A 13,514-nucleotide genomic window follows, 5' to 3' on the forward strand; every position below is an offset into this window, starting at 1 on the left:
AACACAAAATTAATTCGTCCAGAGTATAGGTCAATTCTAACAAATGAGCAGTGTGCGTAAGCATATTTGCAGCACACTTCAAGCTGCCGTTGAACAATCTAGTGCTCGAAATCGAGTTTCGGGAAATCGCGTTTGGATGTCGGCAATGTATTTAAAGTGTATTTTGAGAATTACGCAGTTATTTTTTCCAAAGTACTCTTAAGTTCTAACAAATGTGCAGTCCGCGTAAACATATTTGCATCGCACATCAAGCTGCCGTGTAACAATCTAGGGGTCGAAATCAAGTTTCGAGGAACAGTGAAAACTGTGCCCTTTCTGTCGTCCTTTCGTTTATGGTAGCTTCTAGCAGGAAGTTAATCACCACTTATTTACATCCCGTGCCGAGAACGTGATAGCATTACATCGGAAAAGGCGCCTTGAGCACCTGCGGGCCCGAACATGCCATCGAAATGGACCCCGACAGGCAAGCCGACTGGCTCCCTTAGATGCCCGTGTATTTGTTGGTTGACTTTTCGACCTCTTACCGATGGCTGACGCAAGTTATGACTATCAGTTCGGTTCTACGTCGCACACAGATTAGAACGCGACCAGTACGGCACTTGTACGACAATTTGGTGGCTCACAGTCTTTGCGGAAAAAGCGCCCCACCAGTCAAGTCAGTATGGCCATCTCTCTCGGTGGGTGTATATAAGACAAACCAACCTTAATGTTTCCCTGAGTATTTCTGGTTTGCGGACGTCACTTTATGTCGGCATTTGGTGTGTGGAGACATCTTTCCCGTTCAATTTCCGTCACGTGACTTTGCAATGTCGTAGGCCTCTTGATTGATGACAACTTACTAGAGCAGAACTTTGGGCCAGTTGGTGTAGCGACATACGAAGGGTGTTCAATAAAGATTTCCTCTGACTCACCTCTATTTATTGCAGGATGCTGAAACTGCGCATATGTAATGACTCAAGTCACTATAGATCACGTGCCAATGTGCAACTCTCAAGTAATAACGGTCTTTCTTTTATAGGTGCTGAAGTGGTCTGAGGTGTGATAATAGATGCAGTGGAATACAGAGCAGTCATCAAGTTCCTGTACTTGAAAGGCCGCACTCCAAGGGAGACGTTCGATGAGATAAAAAAGGTTTATGGGGAGGATTCCCTATCATATGATGTAGTGAATAACTTGCATCGTCAATTCAAATGTGGTCGAATTTCGGTGAAAACGGCTCCGATTGCAGGACGACCTCACTCCGGTATCGATGAACACACCATCCAGCAAGTGGAAGCCGCCATTTTAGAAAATCGCCCCGTAACCGTTGGATACCTAGCCGAAAATGTCAAGATTAGTGTGGGGTTCGTGGAAAAAATCATTTAGGACCATCTTCATCTGCGTAAGGTATCCGCTCACTGGGTTCCCCGGCTGCTCACGTCTTTCCAAAAGCAGGAACGAGTCGAATGCTCCCAGACTACTTTGACCATATGTCATGGAGACCAGGAGGACTTTTTCAACAGACTGATTGCACAGGGTGGAAGCTGGGCCCATCAATATGATCCGGAGACTAAAGTCTAGTCGATTTAATGGAAGCACTTGGACTCACCGCCTCCAAAGAAGGCACACGCCCAGCCCTCGGCGGGCAAGGTCATGCTCACAGTCTTTTGGGACCAGCACGGAGTAGTCTTGATGGATTTCCTAGAAAAGGGTTCCAGGTTACTGGGGCATACTATGCTTCACTGCTGCGGAAATTGCGGGAGGCCATCAAAAGCAAGAGACAACGCCCCAGTTTAGAACTCACATGTTACCCAGATGGAAGCACGCTGCTATAGCTTTCATATTCTACCGCATCCGCCTTATTCACCCGACCTCGCACCATGGTACTTTCACGTCTTTCCAACAGTGAAGTCGTATTTGAAGGGCAAGCATTTTCAAGATTATGAGACTCTGATTTCTGAAGTCACATCATGGCTTTTGGAGCAACCTGTCGACTTCTACAAGCGAGGTGTTTACAGTTGCATAAAAAAACGGGAGAAAGGTGTGTCCCTGGGTGGCAGCTATGTAGAGAAGGACTAATACATCTACAAAGTTTCGTTGCTCTCCGTCCACAGGAAGTGGGTCAGGGGAAATATTTATTGAACACCCCTCGTACACATTCAGGAAAACTCCGCGTCTTCTCAGGGATGGGCTCCGTATGCTTATCGCTTATAGCCGGATCAGTGATTAGTTCTGCTGTAGACAACACTACCCAGTCTCATCCGGTGAAGCCGACTAGTAGAACTTTTTAAGGCGAAGTGAACATATTTCCAATATATTAAATGTATATTTAGTCTATATTTAATGCAATGTAATGTATTTATTGTATATTTTCAGTATATTTTAAATGTATTTAAACACACTAAACGAGAAAAAGCGTCCTTTATACGTATTTCTAAGAACATTCAAAATATTACTCCTAGTATACATAGAAAGCATTCGTATTGAAATTTCAACACAGCGACAAAAATACGAAATTAATACATTATGTTCGAAATGGATTTTTTTAGCACATGCTTTTTTTCGCTAAGGGTATAAGCATGCAAAATAGGGCTGTCTAATTTTTTATAAAACCATTGCTTGTAAAAATGTTACGTGGCAAAGAATTCCATTCAGTGACTGTGCGGGGAAAACAACTGTATTTAAATGTGTTAGTGCAAGTAGAAATTGGGGCTAAAGATTGTTCCTGCTTATGACGCGTTGTCCTTGTACTACGCCTATGATATCCCGGGCGCGGCGGTCCAATTTCGATGGAGACGAAATTCTGCAGGAAAGAACCCCAGGTGGTCGAAATTTCCGGAGCCCTTCACTACGCCGTCCCTCATAGCCTGATTCGTTTTGGGACGTTAAACCCTCATAGACTACCCAACCAAACTTCTTCTAGGATGTTTAACATCCCAGGATGTTTAACATCCTAGTACAACACCACTACGTGACAATATTCTTGGATGATCAACTTAATCTTTCTGGAAGGACTGTTACAAAGAAATGTAAGGCGGCTACCCTTGCTCCCTGCTGCCAACATAGGTATATTATTGTGCTTCATTAAATTAGAAGGGGAATCTGACCGCTTGTATTTTCGAAAAAGAAACCTAACTGTTTTTCTCCGCACCCTTTCAAGCTGCATAATATCATTTTTCTAATGAGGGTCCCACACAACAGAGACATATTCTAGTTTTGACCTTATGCACGCATTATAAGCTACAATCTTCGTACTAATTGGTGCACTTTTAAGTTTTCAGGAATGACAGTTTTCTGAGGGCAGCTACACAAATATCGGATATATGGTCGGACATGGTGAGCTTGTTAGTGTAACGCCAAGGTATTTGTACTCATAAGCTGCTGAAATAGGACTGTTATGAAGTGAATATGTGAAATGTGAATACGTTTGGCAGATTATTGCGCTTGCTTATTTGTTTTGTTTTGTTTTTCACTGTGCGTGCACATTGCTTTTCAAGTCTGGTGCAACTAGCCTACTTGTGTTCATCCACGTTTTGTGCAACATATGCATGCGAGGGGCTGAGGCCCCGTCATGTGTTCCTAAGCCTTTAGCGTCGGCCCCCCTTAGACGTGTTCTAAGGGGGGGGGGGGGGGGGAATACAAAAACAAATTACTTTTCCAGCAGAAGTAGTTATTTACTTTCCAAATTCCTTTGAACTGCTGCTTCTTGTGCCGGAAAGCGGGGCAAAATTCTTGACGCTCACTCGCAGCTCAGTTTTTCCTTATCTGCGCAATAAATATAACAAAAAACAACTTAAATTGCTTATTGAGGGTTATGTTTGTTAATCTCTTTTTAAGTCTGCTGTTAAGTGTTGCTCGCTATTACTTTGTTCACTGATGATTTATAACTGAGTTTCATGTAGGTATCTTTAGTTGCTGTAATAACAAATGTGTACATTGGGCCTATAATAGCTCCGGCTATTGGCCCAGCTGTTTTTGCAAACGTTTTGTATATCTGAAGTGAAAAGAAAGGAAGAAAGAAATAAAGAAAGAAAGAAAGAAAGAAGGAAAGAAGGAAAGAAGGAAAGAAAGTAAGAAAGAGAGAAGGAAGAAAGGAAGAAGGAAGGAAAGAAAGGAAGAAAGAAGGAATGTAAAGAAAAGAAGAGAAAGAAATAAAAATGAAAGACAGAAGGAACGAAAGAAAGAAGAAAAGAATGAAGGAAAGAAAGAAAGAAAGGAAGAAAGAAAGAAAGAAAGAAAGAAAGAAGGAAGAAACGAAAGAAAGAAGGAAAGAAAGAAGGAAAGGAAGAAAGAAAGAAAGAAAGAAAGAAAGAAGGAAAAAAAAGATAGAAAGAAGGAAAGAAAGATAGAAAGAAAGAAAGAAAGAAAGAGAGAAAGAAATAAAGAAAGAAAGAAAGAAAGAAAGAAAGAAAGAAAGAAAGAAAGAAAGAAAGAAAGAAAGAAAGAAAGAAAGAAAGAAAGAAAGAAAGAAAGAAAGAAAGAAAGAAAGAAAGAAAGAAAGACCAGTGCATTTCTTTATATGTTTCGGAAATGCATGAAAGAAATTTAGAAATAATTGAATTACTTGTCTAATGTAACAGTAATTAAACTGATTCCTTCTTGTGAGTATTAATTGGTAATGCAAGTAATTTAATTATTATAGCGCTGTGATTTTCAACAAATAGCTATTCGTGTAGCTTTATGCCATGCAGTGCGGTGCTTAGGGCTCAAGTCGGGCGCGCGCAACACTGGGCGGAAGCGTATCGCGGGGACGGACACAACAGCGCCGCACGCAGGACGCTGCGAAAGCAGCTGCAATAATCAAACGCACTGACAAGCATAGAGAGAGCGGGTCTCCACAAAGGGAGGAACGTGAGTCACACGCACAGAGGAGAACAACAAACCGCCGACATGGCTGCCCGTCCCCGGCACTGCGAGAGGACTGCATCAAAAAGTGGAGCGGCCCGCACAAAAAGCAGCGGGCCCCGGCGAACAACAACAACAACAACCACGCCACAGCTGAACACGAGGGGGGCACCCACCGGGGCAGCGACCCTCCCGCGCTGAAGGGGGAAGAACAGAAAGAATAAAATGCGAGCAGGCAGGCGACCTTTCCGGGGGCAGGGGGAAGGCTAAAAAAAGAAGGCGCCAAAAAAAAGGTGCAAGTAAAGTGGCGAGATACGGAAGGAGGGAGCGCGCTTACGATTCATTAGAAGACAACGGGAGTGCCGCGACGGGGAGCGGCGGCCACGGCTTGCGCTGTCACAGCGTTCGCTTCCGTTAATGCGGGCCGAACGACACATACCCCGCTGGTGTGCACCGAATCCGTCAACGAAAGAGACGCCCCAGAGGAGTGCGGCGAGCCTGCTCCGTTTCAGTCAGCTTGAATTGCTCGAAATACGGAAGACGTCTCACGTATACAGGGTGTCCCAGCTAAATGTAACCAAGCTTTAAAAAAAGACGAAGTGCCCAGTGAGACCAACTCAGGATTGTTGCCAGTCGCGTGTCCTAGTCTGTAGTATTTTTTTATTATGCAAACATGATTAATTAGCAGATACCAATTAGCTAACTTTTTAATTATTGCCTACAGGAAGAAAGTGTCAATGCAGGAGTTGTAGATCCCATAAAAAAATAACCGTTTGCCGTGTTTGCAGCCAAGTACCACTGATACAGCTTCTTTTATTTGACTTAAAAGAAAGCCCGCGAAATACAAAAAGAACCACGTGATAGGGAAGCAGTTTCAGCGCTCCCAGACGACCGGCCAAGCAACGACATTCGCTTATCCACAGCCTCCTCTATTTTTTCTGTGCCTGGTCAAAGGCTGCTGAAGCGCCGTCTGACTCCGCCGTGTTTCTCCGCGGGGCGGCGCTGCCAGCCCAGGATGGATGGGCGTGCGCGTAGTTGCGGCCGGCTGCAGGGGCTTCGGCGGCCGCGGAATAAATGTGGCCTTTGCCTACTCCACAAACGACCAACTCGTCCTAAGCCATTACCAAAAGTATATAAAAGCAAACATTCGGCAACACAAAAACGACGTCCGCAACTATGCAAGAAAGCGCGCAGTCCTCTAACCGAACATTCCTAAGACACACTATCAACATCGACGAAACCAGCACACTCAGAGCCGGAACAAGTTCGCAAAAACGCGCCTAATCCTTGTGCACTGAAATCCGCAGCAACCCGGAATAAAGCGGCGCTAAAAACAGATTTCGAATTAGCTGAATGAAGCCCGGCCGGAGACAGAAGCAGACGGCCTGCACAAGGCGCCGAAGGAAAACAACAACACAAGCGCTTGTGATGACGACAAAATCAAACGTTGAATGCGTCAAATACCTCATTGCTAAAGAGGGGTTCAAGTTTGTTCTGACCAGAAAGTTTTCTTCGGACCCCATAGAGTCGTTTTTTGGCTGGTTAAGGCGGTCTGCAGGAAGCAATGATCAGACAGATGCTAGAGCGGTAGTCGCTGGCGTAGAGAAGGCCTTAAAAACTGGGTTAGTGTCTGCTTCCCAACACAGCAACGTAATAGAAACGGAAAGGCAAGCACTTTGCACAGAAACTTGCAGTCACCCAGCGCGCGGACGACTTTCCACCGGAGGCGAAAAGTCTCCTTGAAGACCTTCTCAGGACACAGAAAACGTTGTTGCCAGCGCCAGACACTGCAGCACTTGCGATGTTAGGAGGTTATTTGGCTCGCGTCGTTCAAGAAAAAATTGATTGCAGCAGCTGCAATGCTCTTCTCACGCGACCAGCCTCATCTGCGCCCAGTGACAGTTTGATCCGTCTTCAGGACAGAGGAGGCCTCCTTTGTCCTTCAACGCAGTTTTTGTATGTTCTGTACGCCCTCAAGAGCTACGTCGAGGTGCTGCTCAACAAAAGACGGTTCTTATCAAAACCCCTGCAAGCTGCAGTCAACAATGCAGTTGAGGCTCTTGCAGAACATGGAGCACTGAAATGTGAGCTTGCGTCCAATGACCACCACAGCCAGCTTCTGAAACTCATCTGCGGAAAGTTTTTCCGCCCTGTTTTTGCGAACTATGCCTTATCGGTGACGGACAGGAACGATGTAGTGAAACCGCTGACATCAAAGCCTCTATCTAGAAAGATTTTGAAGTTGTGAAAACATTTTTGCATGTATGTTTTATTTTATATACGACAGTAAAATTTTTTCCATTCACTCATCGCTCACAAAAATGCTTCCTTAATGTTTCTGCTTATATATTGGGTCAGATACGACCTATGCTAAGAATACGTGTTTTGTACAAAGAGGCACAGTAACAATTACCGTCGATATAGCTGTAAACTTAGGCATTCATCTCGGTACTGGAGCAACGTTCGATATGTATGCCCGGCCGCCGATTTCATATTTTCCTTGATGAGCAGCTTTTACTAAAGTACATGTGCACATGGCTTAACAAAAACAATTTAGCACTTTAACGATCGTGTCCGCACATCAATCTTACTAAACGGAGAGTAGTATACACAGTAGCAGAATTGCGCGCCGTCTTTTACGCTGCGTGCAACTCCTGCCGCGTCGTCTGCTCCATCCTGGGCTGCGCGCGCCACTCGTCGGCAGCTTCGCGTACTAGCACGAACGGCGCCTAACAACGGCGTTTCCCGCGATTGAGCGGGCATGAAAAAAATAGAGGAGGCTATGGCTTATCTTTGCAACGTTGTCCCGCACGGGGTTCGGCGTTTTGCGATGGTTCCGAGATATACGCCAGCAACTCTCGCATCGGCGCTAGGGCGACCGTTTCTTCAGCGCGTGACGGTGCAGGTTAGCGGCACGGCCACATTCCTATCACTCGAGGCGAGGTTACGCGTGAAAAAGCGCGCCATGCGAGCCGCGCTTCACTTCCTTGAAAAGCAGTGCCCGCTCACTTTCCATGACACATAAGCAGTTCCTGTCGCATATCTCGCCACCACCTCAAAACGCCGAACCCTGTTCGGGACAGCGTTGCAAACATAAGCGGATGTCGTTGCTTGATCGCTCGTTTGGGAGCGCTGTAACTGCTTCCCTATCACGTGGTTCTTTTTGTATTTCGCGGGCTTTCTTATAAGTCAAATAAAAGAAGCTGTATCAGTGGTACTTGGCTGTAAACACGGCAAACGGTTATTTTTTATGGGATCTACAATTCCTGCATTGACACTTTCTTCCTGAACGCAATAATTAAAAAGATAGCTGATTAGACTCTGCTAATTAATCACGTTTGCATAATAAAAAAAATACCGCAGACTAGGACACGCGACTGTCAACAACCCTCAGTTCGTCTCACTGGGCTAGGGAACACCCTATTTTTTACAAGCTTGGTTACTTTTAGCTGGGACACCCTGTATATGCGCTTCAAACGACTGACGCGCTCCAAGGTTGCGACCGGCTATAACTATGTATACCAAGACTAATAAGTCCCGCGCAGAGATGAAGAATAAACGCATCATCTCTCTAGAGATCCCAAGCATCCTAGTCCTGACGACAGTTCAGCAGATGAGAGAAATACTGGGGGCGTTGAGCGCGAACCGTTACGCACTAAAGCAGGCGTGCACGGAAAGCAGCTCAATCATAGCTGCAATCGTTCCGGTTAGTGGGCACTGGAGCGAAGGCCTAACGCCATAGCCCCTGCAACGGGGTACGGTTATGCCATAGTTCATCATAATCATCATTTTATTCCAACATCAACATTACAGATGCTAAGGACCGTGTACAAAAAGCCTCTGACTGGGCTTGACGGGGTTCACGGCCCCTAAAAATATGGCATTGGCAACAAAACTAGAATACAAACACAACGCATCAGACATGGGAGGATGTGGCACAAAATCAAGACATAAGCAAAGACAATTACAACATTAGGAGAGTGTTTAATGAAGTATACAATGTACGGTGCAATAGAGAAAAAGGTAGAAAATGCAATTACTGTGGCTAAGATATATTTACAAAAAGAACAGTATTGTGGCTATGAAACAACTCGTTTATTTAGAAGCCACGGGGGCATATTACGTAGCTTCTGGTAACCATAGTTAGTGCGTGCTCGAGTTATTTCCCACCGTTCAGTACTGCGGGTATTCCGTTTTTTTTTTCGGACTGCGGTACAAAGGGGAACCTCACAAACTTTCACATAAAGAAAGGGCGGGAATTTCGTAAAAACGTAAACGCGTCCCCCGGCTGAAGCCTTAGTAAGTCTCACGGTCGAACCATCCGCCAGCACTCCTCAACCCTTTAACAACATGCATCAACCGCATTCTCTCCTTAATGCCGTACAACATTTCTCAGCGCTGAATACTATACGACCGAATGCGCCAAGTATTTCACCTAGACAGGACGCAAGCCTATTCTGCAGCGTATTCTGCCCAGTGCTGAACGCTGGAGAAGCAGCGCGCTCTCTACAAGAACGCGGCGGTGATTCGCTGCCGCTTCAGCCACTCCAGCGGAAAGCCTCCCATAGGCGCCCGCTGCGTCACCGCAGAAAGGAACAGCGTGGTATGACAAAAAACTAAGAGGAAGTTATTGATCCCAATCTAGGTCCTCCCGTCTTCAGCGGACGCAGCCATCCTCTTCTTCTTGTCAAGGATTGGCGACTTTTTTTCGTGCGACGGCAAGAAACTGCCCCCCCCCCCCCTCTCCTTTCCAGGGAGGGCCACAAGAAGAAGCCAAAGTTGAGAATAATGGCATAATTGTTGTTTCTGAGGCTCTCTCTTGCCTCTCGCTGCGCCGCAGTGAATCCTATCAGGGGCCCAGTGGGGAAGCGAGGGGTCGGATTAGGGCGCAAGATGAACGGCCTCGCCGCGCGGCGGCGACACCTTCGAGGTGCACCTGAACGCGTAGGGAGGGATTAGGGAACGCGGCCGGCTTACGCATACGCGGCGGGCGTTCAGACGACGACGCTTCTGCGAGACGGCGCTTTTATGCAAATGGTCGCCACCCGCACACGGCAGGGAAAGCGGAGATAGCGATCACACCGAGCCCCCCAGCAAGTGGCCTTTTTTGCTGGCCTATTTCGGTTTCATCTTGACATTCTTGCGGCAGTTTTGCTCTTAGACTGTTCCGTAACCTCCGTGCGAGCATTATGTGTTTGCCTAGCAACCAAAGGAGCATGATACAGCCGCTCGTGGGACTGCCACCGCATAGGTGGTCGCCCAAAGGCGGAAGCCTCTTTAGTGCCCCGCCCGAGACACGCCCCAGTGGACGTGGGAGGACTCTCTTCCCCTACCTTGCCTATTTAGCACGGGTCACTCACGGATGTCGTGTGCTAATAAAACTCTCCCAAGGAGCTTCACATTTCGCTAATACATCAAAATCACGAGAGCGACATAACTGGAAGAATAACAATGGGGTGGAGGGCATATGGCAGGTTCTCCCACATCATGAATGGCAGTTTACCAATATCCCTCCAGAGAAAAGTGTACAACAGCTGCATGTTACCGGTACTCACCATGTTACCGGGGCAGAAACATGGAGGCTAACAAAGAGGGTTCAGCTTAAGTTAAGGACAACGCAGCGAGCTGTGGAAACGAAAATGATACGGGTACCGTTAACAGACCGGAAGCGGGCGGAGTGGGTGAGGGAATAAACGCGGGTTAATGACATCCTAGTCGAAATCGAGAGGAAGAAGTGGCAGTGCGTAGGGCATGTCACGTGAAGGCCATATAACCGATTGGTGCTTAAGAGTAATGGAATGGATTCCTACAGTAGGCAAGTGTAGCAGGGAGCGACAGAAAGTTAGGTGGCCAGATGACAATAAGAAGTCTGCCAGGATACGGTCGCCTTAGCTCGCATATAACATAGTTCATTGGAGAGACATGGGAGAGGCCTTTGTCCTGCAGTGGGCGTAGTCAGGCTGATGATGATTAGTGGCCGTTAGCGCATGTGCACTGCCCGTGAACAAGCATCCACGTAAGCAACTTCTTTCCGTGATAAGCCCACAGAAGAGTGCTCACACATCGCCTTTCTTTTTCAAGGAGCAGGCTCCTATACGATCTTCGAACAAAGCTGTTTCTTTTCTTTTGCCACAGGTGCATGTGGCGCTGAAGTGTTGCATATTTTCTTCGCATTTCTTCTATGTTTTGCAATATTCCGGTAAGTGAGCAAGCGCTGCATCATCTTGTACAGTCGCGAGTAAAAAAGATTCGCAGAATGACGCCACTGGAGCGGTGAAAATCGCATCGCGCGGATGGCACGGCGCCGTGCTTTGCGAACACATCTGACTCTCTTTTATCCGCGTATTCGTAACCGCAGCGCCGAGCGTTGCGATCAGCCGCTCCCGTGGCACGTCACAAGAGCTCATCTTTTTTACTCGCGACAGTGCAGAGGCAAAGCACAAGTCTTGAACGACCGAACTGTGTGTTCCGCAACTCCTAAATGCGCTCCGACCGGGAAAGCAAAAAATGACGACGAAATCCTACGAGTTTAACTGCGCATGCTTACATCCAGACCACTTTTAACGAAATAGTTATGGCTACATATGGCACGTTCAGCCCGAAACACACCCAGAACGTGTTTTGCCCTCTGCACATGGCGTCGGGTGCTCCCTCGACCCGTAGTTTAAACAGGTTGCTTACACGGCAGGTTGAGGGAGCACCAACGCGGTGTACAGGCTGTTGCGGCGACTGGTCACTTGGCGGAAGATTGCATGAAATGCAAAGGAAACGATAACTGAACGCCACACGAACCTGCGGCAAAGGAAAAAAGCAGCTTCGTAGCGGAGTCGTATGCGGCATAAAAGAGAAAGGAGTTAAGTGTGTGAGCACTCCTTCTGTATCACAGAAAGAAGTCGCTCACGCAGGGTACACATGCAAAGCCCATCGAGGTTGCCTTTGTGATGCTCGATTTTCTGTCCCAATATTTTACTGTGCATAAATATGTGTCCCTCGCCTCTGTATTCGTCTCGTATACACTGGCGCTACTTTAGGGTTAACTATTATTCGTTAAGTCACTTTTAATTCTTGGTTTTAGGATGCAGTAATATAAGGCGGAATCGGAGGCATCCGGCACCATTCTCACTTTGCACCCTCCTCCCCCACACCGAACCTTCCTCCTCGGAGGGATGACCCTAGTAAAACCTCGCCGAAGATGAGCGCTTTGCCCAGACGAAGACATCTGACCAACCTCTCTCTAACATGCGTGATTGATTGATTGATTGATTGATTGATTGATTGATTGATTGATTGTCAGGAAATGAATGGCGCAGTATCTGTCTCACATATCTCGGCGGACACCTAAGCCGCACCGTAAGGGAAGGGAGGAAGGTGGGAGTGAAAGAGAGAAAGGGGTGCCGTAGTGGAGGTCTTCGGAATAATTTCGGCCACCTGGGGATCTTTAACGTGCCCTGACATCGCACAGCACACGGGCACCTCTTCCGTTTCGCCTCCATCGAAACGCGGCAGCCGCGTTCGGGTTCGAACCCGGGTACTCCGCCTCGGTAGACGAGCGCCTTAACCGCTGAGCCACCGCGACGGGTCCGGCAGATGCCCCGAACGCGCTCCCGAGGCCGGCGGGAGCCGCTCCGGGGGGCCTCTGGTGGGCGGCCCGAGCCGCAGCGGCGCTCATGGGCGTGCCGCTCGTTGGCCGGCCTACCAGCGCCAGCTGCCGGCGCTTTCGCGATGCAAATGAGTGCCTGGACGCGGCGGCCGAAAAAAAAACCACCCGCTCCTCTTCTTAGCTCCATTTTTATCCGGGCTGTGCCGCGCCGATCTCGTTTCTATAGTTTTGTCCATTGCGGCGCCTGTCACCCATTGCAGCGATTTGAGCAGATGAGCGCTTCTCCTTTTTGCTTCGGTGCTCCAGTGTTGCTGCCGCCTCGGAGACCTCCTCCGCGCTAATGAACTCTCTCGAGCGTGGCCGAAAGAAGACGCAGCCTTGTCTTCCGTCACTCGGCCGCATCCGGTTTCGTCTGGGTGTGCACTCTGGCAGCCCGATCCACGCGTGGGGATCGATATGGGCACCGGCGGTACTCACGCAACTTTGCTTTTCTTATTTCCGCTCATTTGTCACCCCTTCTTCACCCCTGCGGTCTTCGCTTTCTCAACACAGTCGCCAATTTTGTGCTGCCATTGGTGCAGCATTTACTAGCAATTCAGTGAATTCTAAGCACGCGGACAAAATAGAAAAGGCGCTAAAGAAACGGCCTCCACAGCTTCTCACTTTGCGTGAGTGGGCAGTATATTTAGGTAGGTTTTACGGTTTTTATGAGCATATTTATTTTACATACTTTCCACCACCGTGGAGATTTAGAAAAAGTGCGGAAAACTGAATAGCAGTTGAATAAAACAGCAACAAAAGTGACAAAACTACCGAGTAAAAGGCATAAGTGATTGCACCCGTTCTTTGTGAAAAATCCAGGCGCTAACAAAAAACGACACAGAGGGGAGACAGCGCTGTGTCCCCTCTGTCCCCTCTGTGTCGTTTTTTGTTAGCGCCTGGATTTTTCACAATGAACGTATACCAACTAGCTCAGCTTTCTGCCCTGTTGCAACCCGTTCTTGTTTATTTTTTTTTTCCTACACATCCATACTGTCAACCCAGGAGCTGGAGTGCTTGGGTTCGAACCCAGCCGCGGCAGCAACGTTTC

The 13,514-nt window shown here is 47.6% G+C and overlaps 1 protein-coding gene and 1 pseudogene across 1 annotated transcript in view; one reads left to right on the forward strand and one right to left on the reverse strand.

The window, feature by feature from the left end:
- Nucleotides 1-13,514, reverse strand: part of nab (NGFI-A-binding protein homolog) — a 661,188-nt gene that overhangs the window by 85,694 nt on the left and 561,980 nt on the right. The window lies entirely within an intron of this gene.
- On the forward strand, nucleotides 6,178-7,599 carry LOC149338288 (uncharacterized; annotated as a pseudogene).

This window comes from Amblyomma mixtum, chromosome 6 (genome assembly GCF_055824585.1).
Source record: "Amblyomma mixtum isolate Tamu chromosome 6, ASM5582458v1, whole genome shotgun sequence".
Classification (NCBI taxonomy): Eukaryota; Metazoa; Arthropoda; class Arachnida; order Ixodida; family Ixodidae; genus Amblyomma; species Amblyomma mixtum.